Below are 14,858 nucleotides of genomic sequence, written 5' to 3'. Positions count from 1 at the left end.
TTTTTTTTTTTAAATTTTGTTTTTTTTTATTTTTTTAAATTTTAACAAAACCATAAATTATAAATTATTATAAAAAATGTCATAAATTTTATTAATAACTTGAAATGAAATGACATAAATTACAAGTACAAAAAATGATAAAAATAACTTCTTTATTAATAATCGGTAAATCCTTTACAAGTATAAATTTATTTCGAAATTCGTCGCATCACAATAGATGAGTACATCCCAACTAGGTTGGCACCTACTCACCCATATCACTATCATTTGCAACTTTTTTCGAAATAATTTAATTCAAATTTAAAGCTAAGAAATAAAAATTACAATTTTATGAATATTATCTAATCATTATATCTATCTGCTAGTCCCAACTCTTCAAATTTATCTTCAATCATAGCAATCCGTTCGATGCCTTGTGTTCGCTTCTCGTATCTCCACCAATCCTGTAAGCACATCACCGCTTGTACAGTATACGGATCTAAGCATGTCCTGTGGTCGTCGATCAAACGTCCTGCTGTGCTGAAAGCGGATTCCGAGGCTACAGTCGAAACCTGCACTGATAGTAAGTCACGAACCATGGTGGAAAGTATAGGATATGAAACTGATCCATATACTTTCCACCATTGCAAAATATCTAAAGCATTTCCTTGACATTTAACTAAGGAAGCAGATAAATATTCGTCTATTTCAGAAACCTCTAATCCTGATGAAGTTCCAGATCCACCAGTTAGTTCAGCTACCATTGCATACCTATCAAAACTTACACTTTTACCTCGACCTGTGCTCGAAGCTGAAGGTGCCGAAGCTGAAGACTGTTGTGTAGCTACACCATATCTAGCTGCATACTCATCATATAAGGTTTGAAAATAATTTCTAATAGCTACATAATGAGTAGTAGCAGTAAGGGTGGATCCATCATCTAAGTCTATAATCTGTCCACCATATAATGATTGTAACAAACTTCGAAGGCCAATTTCCTTCAAGCATGGATCAATAAGAACACCAATACCAAAAATATGAGGAATAGGCCTAAAATACTTATTAAATTTACTCTCCATTTGAAAAATTATATTTCCAAAAGTATCATCCATACGATATTTTGCAAAAAATTTTTGAATATTTAAAATTTGTAAAGCAGCTAAAGTAATAGTTGGATAATAACAACCAGATAATAACATAGTAGCATCATAAAAAACTTGTAACATCTCATTTAATTTACATATAACTGTCCATTCATCTTCAGTTATTCCATAAGCACTACCAGAGCTAGAACTAGAAGCATAAAAATTTATAAAATCATTTATAATTTCTTTATATTCTATTGCTACAGATAACATTGCATAGGTGGAATTCCACCTATGGTCAACATCTTTTGGAATTAGTCTAGGCTTATAATTTTTTCTTTTACAACATTGTTTCCATCTTTTAATTCTCATTTCAGAAGCATTATGCATATTAGTAACTGTTCTAACTTTTTCTATCATGGGTTTAATTTCAGAAAATGCACTTTGAACAATTAAATTTAAAATATGACAGATACATCTAACATGAAAAAGCTCACCATGACATGGCAATGACAAAGTTATTTTCAGAAAATCAACAGCTACATTATTATTACTTGCATTATCTAGTGAAAGAGTAAATATTCTTTGATCAATTTCTAGTTTCGTAAGTTCTTCAACAATTAAATTTGCAACATTAATACCAGTGTGTGACTCTTCAATTGCAATAAAAGAAACAACTCTTTTAAACATTTTCCAACTTTCATCAATCCAGTGTGCTGTTATACATAAATAACCAGTTTGCACTCTAGATGACCAAATATCAGAAGTTAAAGAAAATTTGCAGTTTAAATTTTTAAAATAAGAAATTATTTTTCCCTGTTCCTCAACATAATATTTTAAAATATCACGTTGACAGGTTTGACGAGAAAATTTTGTAAATGCAGGATAAAAACCATCTCTAAACAAATCTTCAAATTCATCATCTTCTACTAATTTAAAAGGAAGGTTTTTAAGAACAATAAACCTGATTACGCATTTCCGGGCTCGGGCAGCGTCATAATTCCAACTGCCGAGGGTACCTGAAGAGGATGATTGGGAAAGCATAGACTGCCGGATATCACCTTGTAGATTTTGGCCTTTGTTGTGTTTTTCAATATGCCGTTTGAGATGGTTGGTGCCGCTCTTATGATGAGCTTTGAATATCTGGCCGCACAACGCACATTTCGCATTCTGAGAGATGATCCTACCGTGTTCATCCTTGGTGACGTCTATCTTCTCAAAAAAATTCCATACATCAGACCTCGGCCTTTTTGGAGCTCTTGGTGCCGTAGATTCGTCGCCACCAGATTCAGGATTAACACCGGTAGGATGAGGAGTTGTTGTAGGAGGACTCATCTCTGGATCAGTAGGAGATGCATGTTGCTCTTCATAATCAGACCCAGAAGTCATTTGTTGGAAGTATTAGAAAATACAAAAGATTATAGGATAGTATATTAGTATGAGATAGTATAAGATTGTATAAGAGAGTAGTAGAGAAAGAAATAGATGAGTTTTGTTGTGAGGAAATGAATTGAAACCCCCCTCTATTTATAGAAGCAGCCCCCTAGGTAAATGACTAAAAAACCCTCGAAAAATAGTTGTTTTTTGACCGTTTTAAGGGGCAAAACGGTCAAAAGGTCAAATCTGGCTGTTAGGCCAGATTTGACCCGGGCCGGGCCGGGCTGGCCCGGCCCGGCCAAAACGGTCACGAAAGTGACCGTTCGGCCCGGGCCGGGCCGGGTCAGCCCGGCCCGGCCCGGCCAAACGGTCACGGCCATTCGAAGCCCCAGTGCCCAATTTGGGCACTGTTCCGGGCCCGGGCCGGGCCCGGACAGGGCTCGTCAACGGCGACCCGGGCCCGGGCCCGGACCAGGGTTTTGCCCGGGTTTCCGGGCCCGGGCACGACCGGGCCGGGCCCGGGCCGGACACCGGGCCGGGCCCGGGTTCCGGGCTTTTTGGACACCCCTAACTAGCTGTAGATAGTGTAAATACTTATCTGAAAAATTGCTCTATATTTAACTAACGATAACTTACACATAAGCGCTTTGTTATTTGGCAGTTAACTAGTAAAAAGATAGTCAGCCCCAACAGTTGGTAGGAACTGTTGGGGCAAGTTTTAATAGTCCCCAACGGTTCAACCAGTTGGGGCATTTCCATTTTCTCCAAAAAAAAATTGGGGGAGATTTTTCCCTCAACTTTTTTAAGCCAAAAAAACCAATCAAACACCACAAAGTGTCGATCTCTCCGAAAACACTCTGACATGCCTAAACTCTCCTCTCTCTCTCTCTCTCTCTCTCTCTCTCTCTCTCTCTCTCAAAACCCCGCCTCTCATCCTCTCGCCCAGTGTCGCCGCTGCTAGCCTGACCTCTCTGCCTCAGCCGCCTCCTCCTCTCCCGTCGAAACCCTAACCCCAATTCGCTTGCCTCCTCCTCTCCCTTGAAAACCCTAACCCTAATTTGCCCGCTTCCCTTCCCCACAAATCCCATGTTGCGTGGTTGTTGTAATAGCACTATGGTAATTTAGGGCTATTCAGATTTTAGTCCCACAAATCTTTGATATTTTAAAAATAATCACCAATGATTGAGGTTTTGAAATTAGTCTCCCAAATCTTTTTGTGTTCTAAAATTAGTTTATGAAATCTTCATATTTTGAATTAGCCCATCAAATATCTAAATATTAATTTGATGTTACTCCTTTTAGTTAAATTTGGCAGAAACTCTCAATAAAATATATATTACCACAAACCCTCAGTAAAATTTACTTAACCCTTACAAAATTTGGTAGAAATCTCCAATAATAGTTGCTTCTTATTTTCAAATTTTTTATGGGGCCTTTTCATAATTTTTTGAACTTGTTATAAATTTATTAGTAATTTTTGGGGTTTTCAGGGACTTATATATAAATTTCAAATTTCTCACAAAGTTGTTTGTAATTTTCAAATTATAAGGGTTGTTTTTTTTCAATTTTTAGATTATTCATGGGGTTTTTTGTAATTTTAGAATTCTCAAATGGCTTTTTGTAATTTTCAAAATTGTAGGAGTCAGTTAGAAATTTTGTGATTTTTTTTGTAACTTTGGGTTTAAAGAGGGTTGTTTGTAATTTTTTGTTCAAGATGTTATTGGTGCTTTTTGAGTTTTTAGAAGGCTGTTAGGAGTTTTTGAATTTTAAGAGTTTGTTTGCAATTTTTTGGGTTGCTTGAAATTTCAAAATTTTAAGGATTTGTTTCTAATTTTCTGATCTTTCATGGGGTTGTTCATGATTTTCTTATCTCTTGGGGTTGTTTGTAATTCTCATATTTTTAGGGTTTATTGTAAGTTTTTTATTTTTAAAATTCTCTCAGACCTTTTTACATTTAATAAAATATTATGCGTCTATTTTAAGGTTCGGATTTGTCTAGGAGATTTTTCAAGGGTTGTTTGTATTTGTTTATGGGGCTATTTGTAATATTTAGATTTTTAGGAGGCTCTTTTATTTAAATATAATTTGATATGTGTATTATTTATATATATATAATTTTAAGGGGAAAGACTCTTTTACTTGAATTTTTTCTTTAATTCCATAGCGACATAAATGAACATTAGATTTTTTAACTTTATAGATAATTACAATTTGATTATGATTACCAAATATTTAATTATTAAAATATTTAATTATAAATAAGTAATCTTTTGTCAATTTCTTTAAGTGTAGTTTTCAAATGGACGGGTAAAAGTATGAGGATATTGTTGCTAGTAAAAATTATGGTTCACCTTTTAGGGGCTTCTTTTCTTTTTCTTTTTCTTTTATTTTGGAAAATAGTGAAAGTTGAATTGGTTTTTCTGATAACGCTTAAAATCAAGGGGGTTTTATGATATTTGAAATTTATGAGGGTTATCGTCTAAAGTTAAGGGGTTTTTCTAAATTTTAGCCTATTTTACACGGCTCTTTAACCAAAACCACCTTTATAAAATAGGGGGACAATATCAAAACCATGTATCAAGTTCAATTTATACAAAATCCACTTTTAAAGGGAGTTCTGGTCTTAATCAACCACCGAGACCTATTTTTTAGTTAAATTTTAATTGTATTCCGCAAAATATCCTAGCAAATTGCTTTGAAAAATATGTTAACTTTTGGTTAATAGTACACGTCATGCGCTTGCCACGTGTATTTTAACGGTGTTTTGAGATTTCAATTTAAATTTCATCAAAAAATAGATCAATGTAGTTAATTGCAACCAGAAACCTCTTTAAAGATGGTTTTCGTATAAATTGAACCTGAAAAGTAACTTTTGTATTTTCAACCTATTTTAAAGGTTTTTTTGGGGGGAAACCCCCTAATCTATATCTTTTGAATTACTACTGATTTGTACCCACAAAGAACACCACATAGAATTATAATCTATAGGACTAGTTTACATTCATCTCTCCTTTATATATCTAATCTAATGCCATTATAAAAGTGTGTTGGTATGTTAAAACATTTCTTTCGAAAACACCCTCTAAAATGTATACATGCATACATAAAACACATGCATGCATATACATAACACATATATACATAATACTTCGTGCTTAATTACATAGTGTACATGAAGAGATAGCCTTTTAATTGTACCATTATATCTATTTAATGAAATCCAACTAAAACCTCAAAACGTTCCCATCGGCTCAAATTTTTAGTCCATTAAGAAGGAAAGTCATAGTATTCATTAGAGATGGAGCAAGAAGAATCGGTTGCTTTCCAAGCTTCCTCTAGATAACCTGAGAGGAGTTTTAGTTTTTCACTTAAGAGAAATTTTATCTATTTTGGAGGTCGAACTTCAATTTGTAGAAGTTTTATAATGCACGTGCAATTTATAAAAAATTGTTAATGTAATTTCGAGCTTATCAGGCATTTAGTAAAATCATTATTTTCATGTCAAATGAAGTAAATATTAATTTATTCTTTAATTTTTTGGGCTCAAATAACTAAATAATTTTATTTTGACATTTACGTTTGTACCATATTCTTTAATTCTTAGCACCATATGTTAATTTTGAACAATTGACTTTCCATCAATTATTCCAAGTATCTGGAGTTTTAAAATTAAAGATAATTAGTTGCTAATTTTAAACAAAAAAAAATTTACAATTGGTAAATAAAATTATATCCAACATATATAATATCAATTTTATTATTTAATTGTTTGATATATCATTATAATATATGTTTTTTATATTTTTAGTATAATTACAATATATTCCCGATTATTTAATCAAACATGGAAAAGTAATATGACTACACTCTATTCCAAAATGTATATTTTAAGTCTCTTCATCATTTTCAAGCCATAGAAACGTTCAAAAAGTAAAAGAAGCATGTATACATGCAATACACACACAACAAGTATTGTATACATGCAATTTTCAAAAAGTAAAACAACTATATATATGAAAATGAGTACACGTGCAACGCACGTGCACCATACTAGTACTATTATAAAAGTGTGTTGCCATGTTAAAATATTTCTTCCAAAAATACCCTCTGAAACACATACAAGCATACATCTCTAGCACATCCATACATCCATACATGCATACATTAAGATATATACATACTAAATTTTTCATAACCTCTACATTTATTAGCATCAAATTTTTATTTAACCACCCACTAATAACATTTCCCCACTAAGTCTTGACATTACACACTAATAATGAAAAACGTTACAACTATTCATCTTCCATAAATCACTATAAATTACTATAGAAACTTATCAAATTTCTCTAACCAAAATTCTAACTTCTAATCAAAATTTATTCATATTGAAAAGTAAGGAGACACAACTACAGCACTTACAAACCGCAAGAAGTGTGACTGTTTCAATGGTAATATAACTGGTGGAGTACAATCAAATTGAATAAGGAGATGGTAATGGAGGCATCGATGTAACAATTTAGAGAGCAAAGAAAAAACCGGTGAAGGCGACAAATAAGACGGTCCTGTATTTTATCAAAATCTGCAGCTATTTCAGTCATAAACTAATTGGTTTTCCCCCTTCCATCTTCGTATATGTTTTTACCTTAGCATGTAAATTGCTTTCCAACTCCTAGGCATGTTTGTAAATATGCTAAATTGTTTGTATAGTTTGGTTGAATCTCTTAATGCATTATGCTTATTCTCGGGATAAAGAAAGATTTGTCCATGACAATGCATTATAAGTGTAATTGCTTTCACTCTATATGTGTAAAGGGTTAATTTCCGTTCTATGGTCACTAAGGTAATACATTAATATTATTGGGTTATAAAGGACAAATAGAAAGTGTAGGAAGATCAATTTAGAAAATGATATAGTTAGTTGGTCCTAAGGATGCTTATAGAATGGAGTACTACTACAATTTTAAGAGTATTATGAATTTTCTACTATTAATCTACTATTTGAGTATAATAGTTAATGTATGATAATTATAATATCACATTAATATATAATATTTATATAAATTATTAAATATGTGTAATTATCAAATATAATATGAGTAAAAAGTTATTTATTTACCAATTCAAATAAATAAATATATAACATAACATTATTTGAGTTGCACTAAATCCTCCTCAATATACTAGCACTTAATACCCTTGAAATGCAATTTTAGAGATATAAATTGCAAGTATCAAATATAAATTGGGGGACTCTAAGAGCTAATAATAAACTAGAGGAGGTTTAATAATTTCTAGAAAGATAATTTCAAAATGACATCACTCTCTCTCTCTCATGTAAATGTACTTGAGCTTCTTGCTTTACAAGTAGTTTATATTTTATAATAGAAACATGTGTAAGCTAATTTTCTATGCAGAGAGTTATTGTTTTCGATAAAAATTACTTATTCATGACCTCCTACAAATATACTCATTTAATCTTTATGCATTAAGTCTCATTTTATTGAATAAATATTAATTCCTTATCAATTACTATAATATCTTAATAACTATTCACTTTCTAACCTAATAGAACCAAAAGAATTCCAAAAAATTGATCAACAAATGCGCCTACGTGCAACGTACGTACACGATACTAGTAATGATAAATTGGTGGTACTGATACCCCTAAAGAAATAAAAAAACTGACATGTGTTATTCTTAAAGATACAAATGATTGTCATATCATAAATAGCCACATTTCCCTCTAATCTATTAGAAGATGACACATGGGCACTTATCTTATTTTCACCTAAAAATTATTCATTAAATTAAAATTATTTATAATTAAAAATTTTAATAATTAAAATATTTGGTAATCATAATCAAATTATAATTATCTATAAAGTTTAAAAAAATCTAATGATCATTTATGTCGCTATGAAATTAAAGATAAAATTCAAATAAAGAGTCTTTCCCCTTAAAATCATATATGAGAAGTTATACACGTGTCAAATCATATTTACTTAAAAGAACCTCCTAAAAATCTAAAAATTACAAATAGCCGCATAAACAAATACAAACAACCCCTGAAAAATCTTGAATTTACAAGGTCCCTTAAAGTTCAAAAATTTCAATAACCCTAGAAAAATATGTTAATTATAGTAGCCCCTTAAAAGTAAGAGCAAATTGCAAAATTCTCCTAGACAAATCTGAACGTTAAAATAGCCCCATAATATTTTTTTAATGTAAAAAGGTCCGAGAAAATTTTAAAATAAAAAATTTGCAAATAAATGTTAGATCTTATAAAAACTTGAGATCTAAACCATAAAGCCATGATTAATTCAAAGAGATTTACAAGAATCAAAAGAAAAGAGCGGAAGCTTATACCTAAATCCATAGATTAAACTTGAGATGGGTTTTGGATCTTCTAACCTTAGGGTTTCTCTAGCCAAATTTCTCTCTAGATGGGGGTGAAGAGAATTATAGAATGTTACCCTAGATTAGGGACCATAATCCCTTATTTATAGATGTTGTACATTTATAATTTGGCCCCTCATCAAATCACAATTACAACCTGGTATCTGCACATATAACCACATGACTTATTTAAATACCCATTAACCCAAATTAATTGATCACTTTAGTTGGTTATTCTGAAGGATAGCAATACACATTGATTAATCATATATGCCCACAAATAGATTTATTAGATTAAATCCAACAATCTCCCACTTGGGCACCATATGATTCCTTAAATTGTGTATAACCTTATGAGCTCAAAAATTGTTATCACTGAAAAGGTATTTCCGAACAATCACGTCCATTAACTATATTAATATAGGATCAAAGCGGCCTTCGTCACATTGATCGTGACTCGACCCATCAATGGTCACATATACCAATACAATCAAACGACATAGATCAATCATGGATGTGCAACATGAAAATTACATGCAATGTGATCAGTACATGTCTATTTTCAACTGGTCCTCCTTAGTGAGGTCAAAACCAAACATAATGTAACAGAGTGTCTTAACTGAATACTTTATTCTGATCAGACAATACAACCAAACATAAAGCACCATAATTACAAACTCCCACTAAATCATGATATCCTCGAGTATCACCACACCCATATGAGCGGTGTGCTCATGAAATACCTTGGGTGGCAATCCCTTAGTAAGAGGATCAGCTATCATGGAGTTTGTCCCAATGTGCTCTATAGATATCTGTCCACTCTGTACCCTTTCTTTCACAACCAGGAACTTAATGTCAATATGTTTTGACTTAGTTGAGCTCCTGTTGTTATTGGAATACATTACTACATATTTATTATCACAATATAACCTTAGTGATCTTTCCATATTTTCCAAAATGTGCAGTCTCGTGACAAAGTTTCGCAGCCATATTCCCTGATTGGATGTCTCATAGTAAGCTATAAATTCTGCTGCCATAGTGGAGGAAGCTACAAGTGTTTGTTTGACACTTTTCCATGATATAGCTCCTCCTGCTAACATATAAATGTAGCCTGATGTAGACTTTCTGCTATCTTGGCATCCAGCAAAATCAGAATCAGAGTACCCAATGACCTCCAGCTGTTCTGATTTTCTGTATGTGAGCATATAATCTTTTATTTTCTGAAGATACCTCATAACCCTTTTGACTGCTATCCAATGATCCATAACAGGGTTGCTTAAGTATCTGCCTAACATCCTAACAATGTACGCAATATCCGGACGCGTACATACCTGAGCATACATTAGACTTCCTACAGCCGAAGCATAAAGAATCTTCTGCATTTCTTGAATTTTAAGGTTACCTTTAGGGCACTGATTGAGACTAAACTTGTTTTCTTTAGCAACATGGGTATCTCCTGGTCTGCAATCTTACATGCCAAACCTTTTAAGTACCTTATCGATATAGCTCTTTTATGATAATCCAAGAATACCCCGAGAGCGATCTCGATGTATCTGGATTCCTAATATAAAAGAGACGTCCCCAAGATCTTTCATCTCAAAATTCTTTGATAGAAATCTCTTGGTTTCGTGCAGCATGCATATATCATTAGTGGCAAGCAAGATGTCATCCACATACAGAACCAGAAAAATATACTTACTCCCACTGAACTTGTGATATACACAGTCATCAACAATGTTCATCTCAAATCCGAACGAGATAATTATTTGTTGAAACTTATGATACCATTGACGAGGAGCTTGCTTGAGTCCATAGATGGATTTCCTTAATTTGCAGACCATATTCTTTGGGTCTCCTGACACAAAGTTTTCTGGTTGCACCATATAAATCATCTCATCAATGTCTCCATTGAGAAATAAAGTCTTAACATCCATCTGATATAACTCAAGATCATAATGAGCAACAAGTACCATGATTGTTCTGAAAAAGTCTTTCGATAAAACCGGAGAGAAAGTCTCTGTATAATCAATGTCTTCCTTTTGAGTATAGCCTTTAGCCACAAGACGTGCCTTATACCTCTCCACATTACCATTTGCATCCTGCTTGGTTTTAAAAATCCATTTACAACCAATTGGTTTTGCACCTTCTGGCAATGGGACAAGTTCCCAAACCTTTTTGTCTTGAAGAGACTTGTACTCTTCATTCATGGCATCAATCCACTGCTGAGAGTCAGAGCTTTTCATGGCTTGAGAGAAGTTGATTGGATCATCTTCCAACATTCCACTACTTTCCTCATGTTCTTGAAGAAATACAATATAATCATCCGAAATAGCATTTCTCCTTTCTCTCGTGGATCTCCTTAATGGCACTGGTTCTTGAGGTTGTTGAGTTTGTTCTTCTGGAACAGGGAGTTGTTCAACATTATCATCTTGAGGTTCCGGATTTACTTCTTGAGCAACAACAGGTATATGAACCTGAATATTGTCAAAAGTAACTGTATGGATTGGATCTGAAGCCAATTCCTCCTCAAAACTAATGTCTCTAACCTTATTTCTCCCCCCAAACTCAACATCCTCAAAGAATGTTGTTGTTCACGTCTCAAAAATATTCCTTAGTGTGTGATCATAAAACTTATAGCCCCTAGAGTGTTCAGAGTACCTAATAAAGTAGCTGCTAACTGTTTTGGAGTCCAGTTTCTTTTCATTTGGCCTATAAGGCCTTGCCTCAGCTGGACATCCCCAAATATGTAAATGCTTTAAACTGGGCTTTCGACCAGTCCAAAGCTCAGGTGTTTTAGCAACTGCTTTACTTGGTACTCTATCTAGAATGTAAGCTGCTGTCTTAAGTGCTTCTCCCCAGAGTGTATCCTTAAGAGTCATGTTTCGTCTTTCAGCTACACCATTCATGCTAGGTGAACCCGACATGGTGTACTGTGGGACGATACCGCATTCCTCTAGGTATCTAGCAAATGGTCCTGGACGTTGTTTACCTAGAGATAATTGAGAGAGCAAAAACCCTAACTTCATTGATTTATTCAGATACTAGAGAGATATATATATATAGTCATACAAATAGGGGTATGGTTAACGGGTCACAGCCCATTAACCCAATACCCAATAGACTTAATCTAACACTCCCCCTCAAGCTGGAGCATAAATATCCACCATGCCCAGTTTGTCACATATAGTAGAAAACATCTTTGAAGAAGTAGCCTTTGTAAGAATATCAGCAAGTTGTTGTGAGGACGGAGTGAATATGAGAGATACTATCTTCTTCTCCCAAGCATCTCTGACAAAATTGCAGTCAACTTCAATATGTTTTGTCCTCTCATGAAACACAGGATTCTGTGTAATATAAATGGCAGACTGGTTGTCACAATGCATTGGCATGGGTCCAGACTGAACAAAACCAAGCTCTGTCATAAACTTTCTTAGCCACACCATCTCACAAGCAGTGTGAGCCATTGCTCTATATTCGGCCTCTGCACTAGATCGTGATACTACATCTTGTTTCTTACTTCTCCAAGTCACAAGATTACCTCCAACAAAAGTACAAAATCCTGATGTTGACTTTCGGTCTCTCATGTCTCCTGCATAGCCAGCATCAGAGAAAGCCAAAATGTGAGTATGCCCATGCTTCTTATATAACAATCCCTTGCCAGGACAACTTTTGACATATGCCAAAATATTCAGAGCTGCTGTCCAATGAACCTCTCTAGGTTTGTGCATAAACCTGCTCAGTACACCTACTGCAAAAGTAATATCAGGTCTGATAACTGTCAAATATATTAGCTTCCCAATTAGTCTCCTATATCGTGCAGCATCATTTAGTAGAGAGGTATCATCACGCCACAAATCAACATTTGCCTCCATTGGAGTGCTTGCAGGTTTGCATTCTAAGAGACCTGCTTCTTCTAGTAAATCTAGCACATACTTCCTTTGGGACAACAACAGGCCATGTTTTTTATATACAACTTCAATTCTAAGAAAATACTTTGGCTTTCCCATGTCCTTAGTGACAAAATGACGGTTTAGATACTCCTTAGTCTCAGCTAAGGCAACAGAGTCACTCCCAGTCAACAGAATATCATCAACATATACGGCTAAAATAACCAAACCAGTTGTTGTGCGTCGAAGAAAGACAGAGTGATCAGACTGACAACGTTGAAAACCAACATTAGAAATAACCTTGCTGAACTTATCAAACCAAGCTCGAGGACTCTTCTTTAACCCATAGATGGCCTTTCTCAGCTTGCAGATAAGATTCTCCCCCTGAGCAACATACCCAGGAGGTTGCTCCATATAAACCTCCTCGTCCAAATCACCATAAAGGAAAGCATTCTTCACATCTAGTTGGTGCATCGCCCAATCCATATTAACAGCCAGAGAGAAAAGTATTCTGATGGAATTGAGACGAGCAACGAGAGAAAAGGTTTCAAAATAGTCAATACCATATGTCTGGGTATATCCTTTAGCAACTAGGCGAGCTTTATATCTATCAACAGACCCATCAGGACGATATTTTAAGGTATACACCCATCTGCAGCCAACCACAGTCGCTCCAGCAGGTAGAGAGACCAAATCCCAAGTCCCTCTAGAAAGCAGTGCATTCATCCCCTCATCCATAGCCTGTTTCCAGGCGGGTACTAACAAAGCTTCCTCATGTGACCTGGATAAAGATATAGTGGACAATGACAAAGCAAACTGACGAAATGATGAGGTGAGACGGTCATAAGAGACAAAAAGAGAGATAGGATATTTTGGGCAAGACCGTTTACCTTTACGAAGAGCAATAGTAACATCTAAGTCAGAAGAGATATGAGGCTCGACATGAGATGGACCTGCAGCTGGAGAAGAAGAGTCAGCAGGAGCAGAGACAGGTGTATGTACTTTAGGACGACGAGAGTATGTTAGTAGATGCTTTGGTGCAGTGCCTCAGGAGCAGATACCGGAATAGTAGTGGGAGCCGTAGAAGGTAGTGGCACCTGTGGACTGACAGAGGTAGTGGAACCAGAGGAAAAATATGGGACAGACTCAAAAAAGGTAACATCAGCAGAAACAAAATATCTCCTGGTGGTCGGATGATAGCACCTATACCCTTTTTGAGTACGTGAGTATCCAACAAACACACATTTAATGGACCTAGGGGACAATTTATCCAAACCAGCAGTCAAATCCTGAACAAAACACGTACAACCAAAAACTCGAGGAATCACAGAAAAACGTTTTTTAGCAGGATAAAGACAATGGAATGGTATCAAACCATCAAGAACAGAGGAAGGCATGCGATTAATCAAATAACAGGCAGTGAGGACAGCATCCAACCACAAGTACTTTGGAATATTCATATGTATCATCAGTGTTCTAGCAACATCGAGAATATGTCTATGCTTCCTCTCAGCAACTCCATTTTGTTGTGAAGTGTGAGAGCATGAAGTTTGATGAATAATACCATTAAGAGCACAAAATTTTGAAACGTCATTTTTCATATATTCCAAAGCATTATCAGTACGAAGAATATGAACAGAAGTAGAGAACTGGGTTTTTATTTCATTATAAAAAAGTTTAATAACATGCGAGACTTCAGACCTCTCTTTCAACAAATATAGCCAAGTCATGCGAGAGAAATCATCAACAAAAACAATGAAATATCGAAAACCCTTCACAGAGGGAACACGACAAGGACCCCAGACATCAGAATGAACTAACTCAAACGCAAACTACTGCGTTTATCGACACGACTCTGAAAAGAAGCACGATGGTGCTTACCCAGTTCACATGACTCACAACCTAAAGAAGAAAGGGAAGACTGAACAGTAACTACCGATCTAAGTTTCTGTAGTGAAGGATGACCCAGACGCCAGTGCCACAGTAAGGTAGAATCAGGCTGTGCTGCAACAAGACCAGCACCCGGCACACTGTCGTCCAACTAGTACATACCTCCTCTCTCATGCCCCGAACCAATCGTCATCCCAGTTGTTAGGTCCTGAAAAACACAATAAGAAGGAAAGAATGTGAC

This window comes from Asparagus officinalis, chromosome 8 (assembly GCF_001876935.1).
Source record: "Asparagus officinalis chromosome 8, Aspof.V1, whole genome shotgun sequence".
NCBI classification, from domain to species: domain Eukaryota; kingdom Viridiplantae; phylum Streptophyta; class Magnoliopsida; order Asparagales; family Asparagaceae; genus Asparagus; species Asparagus officinalis.
The sequence above is the reverse complement of the archived record's forward strand: the minus strand, read 5'-3'. Positions refer to the sequence as shown.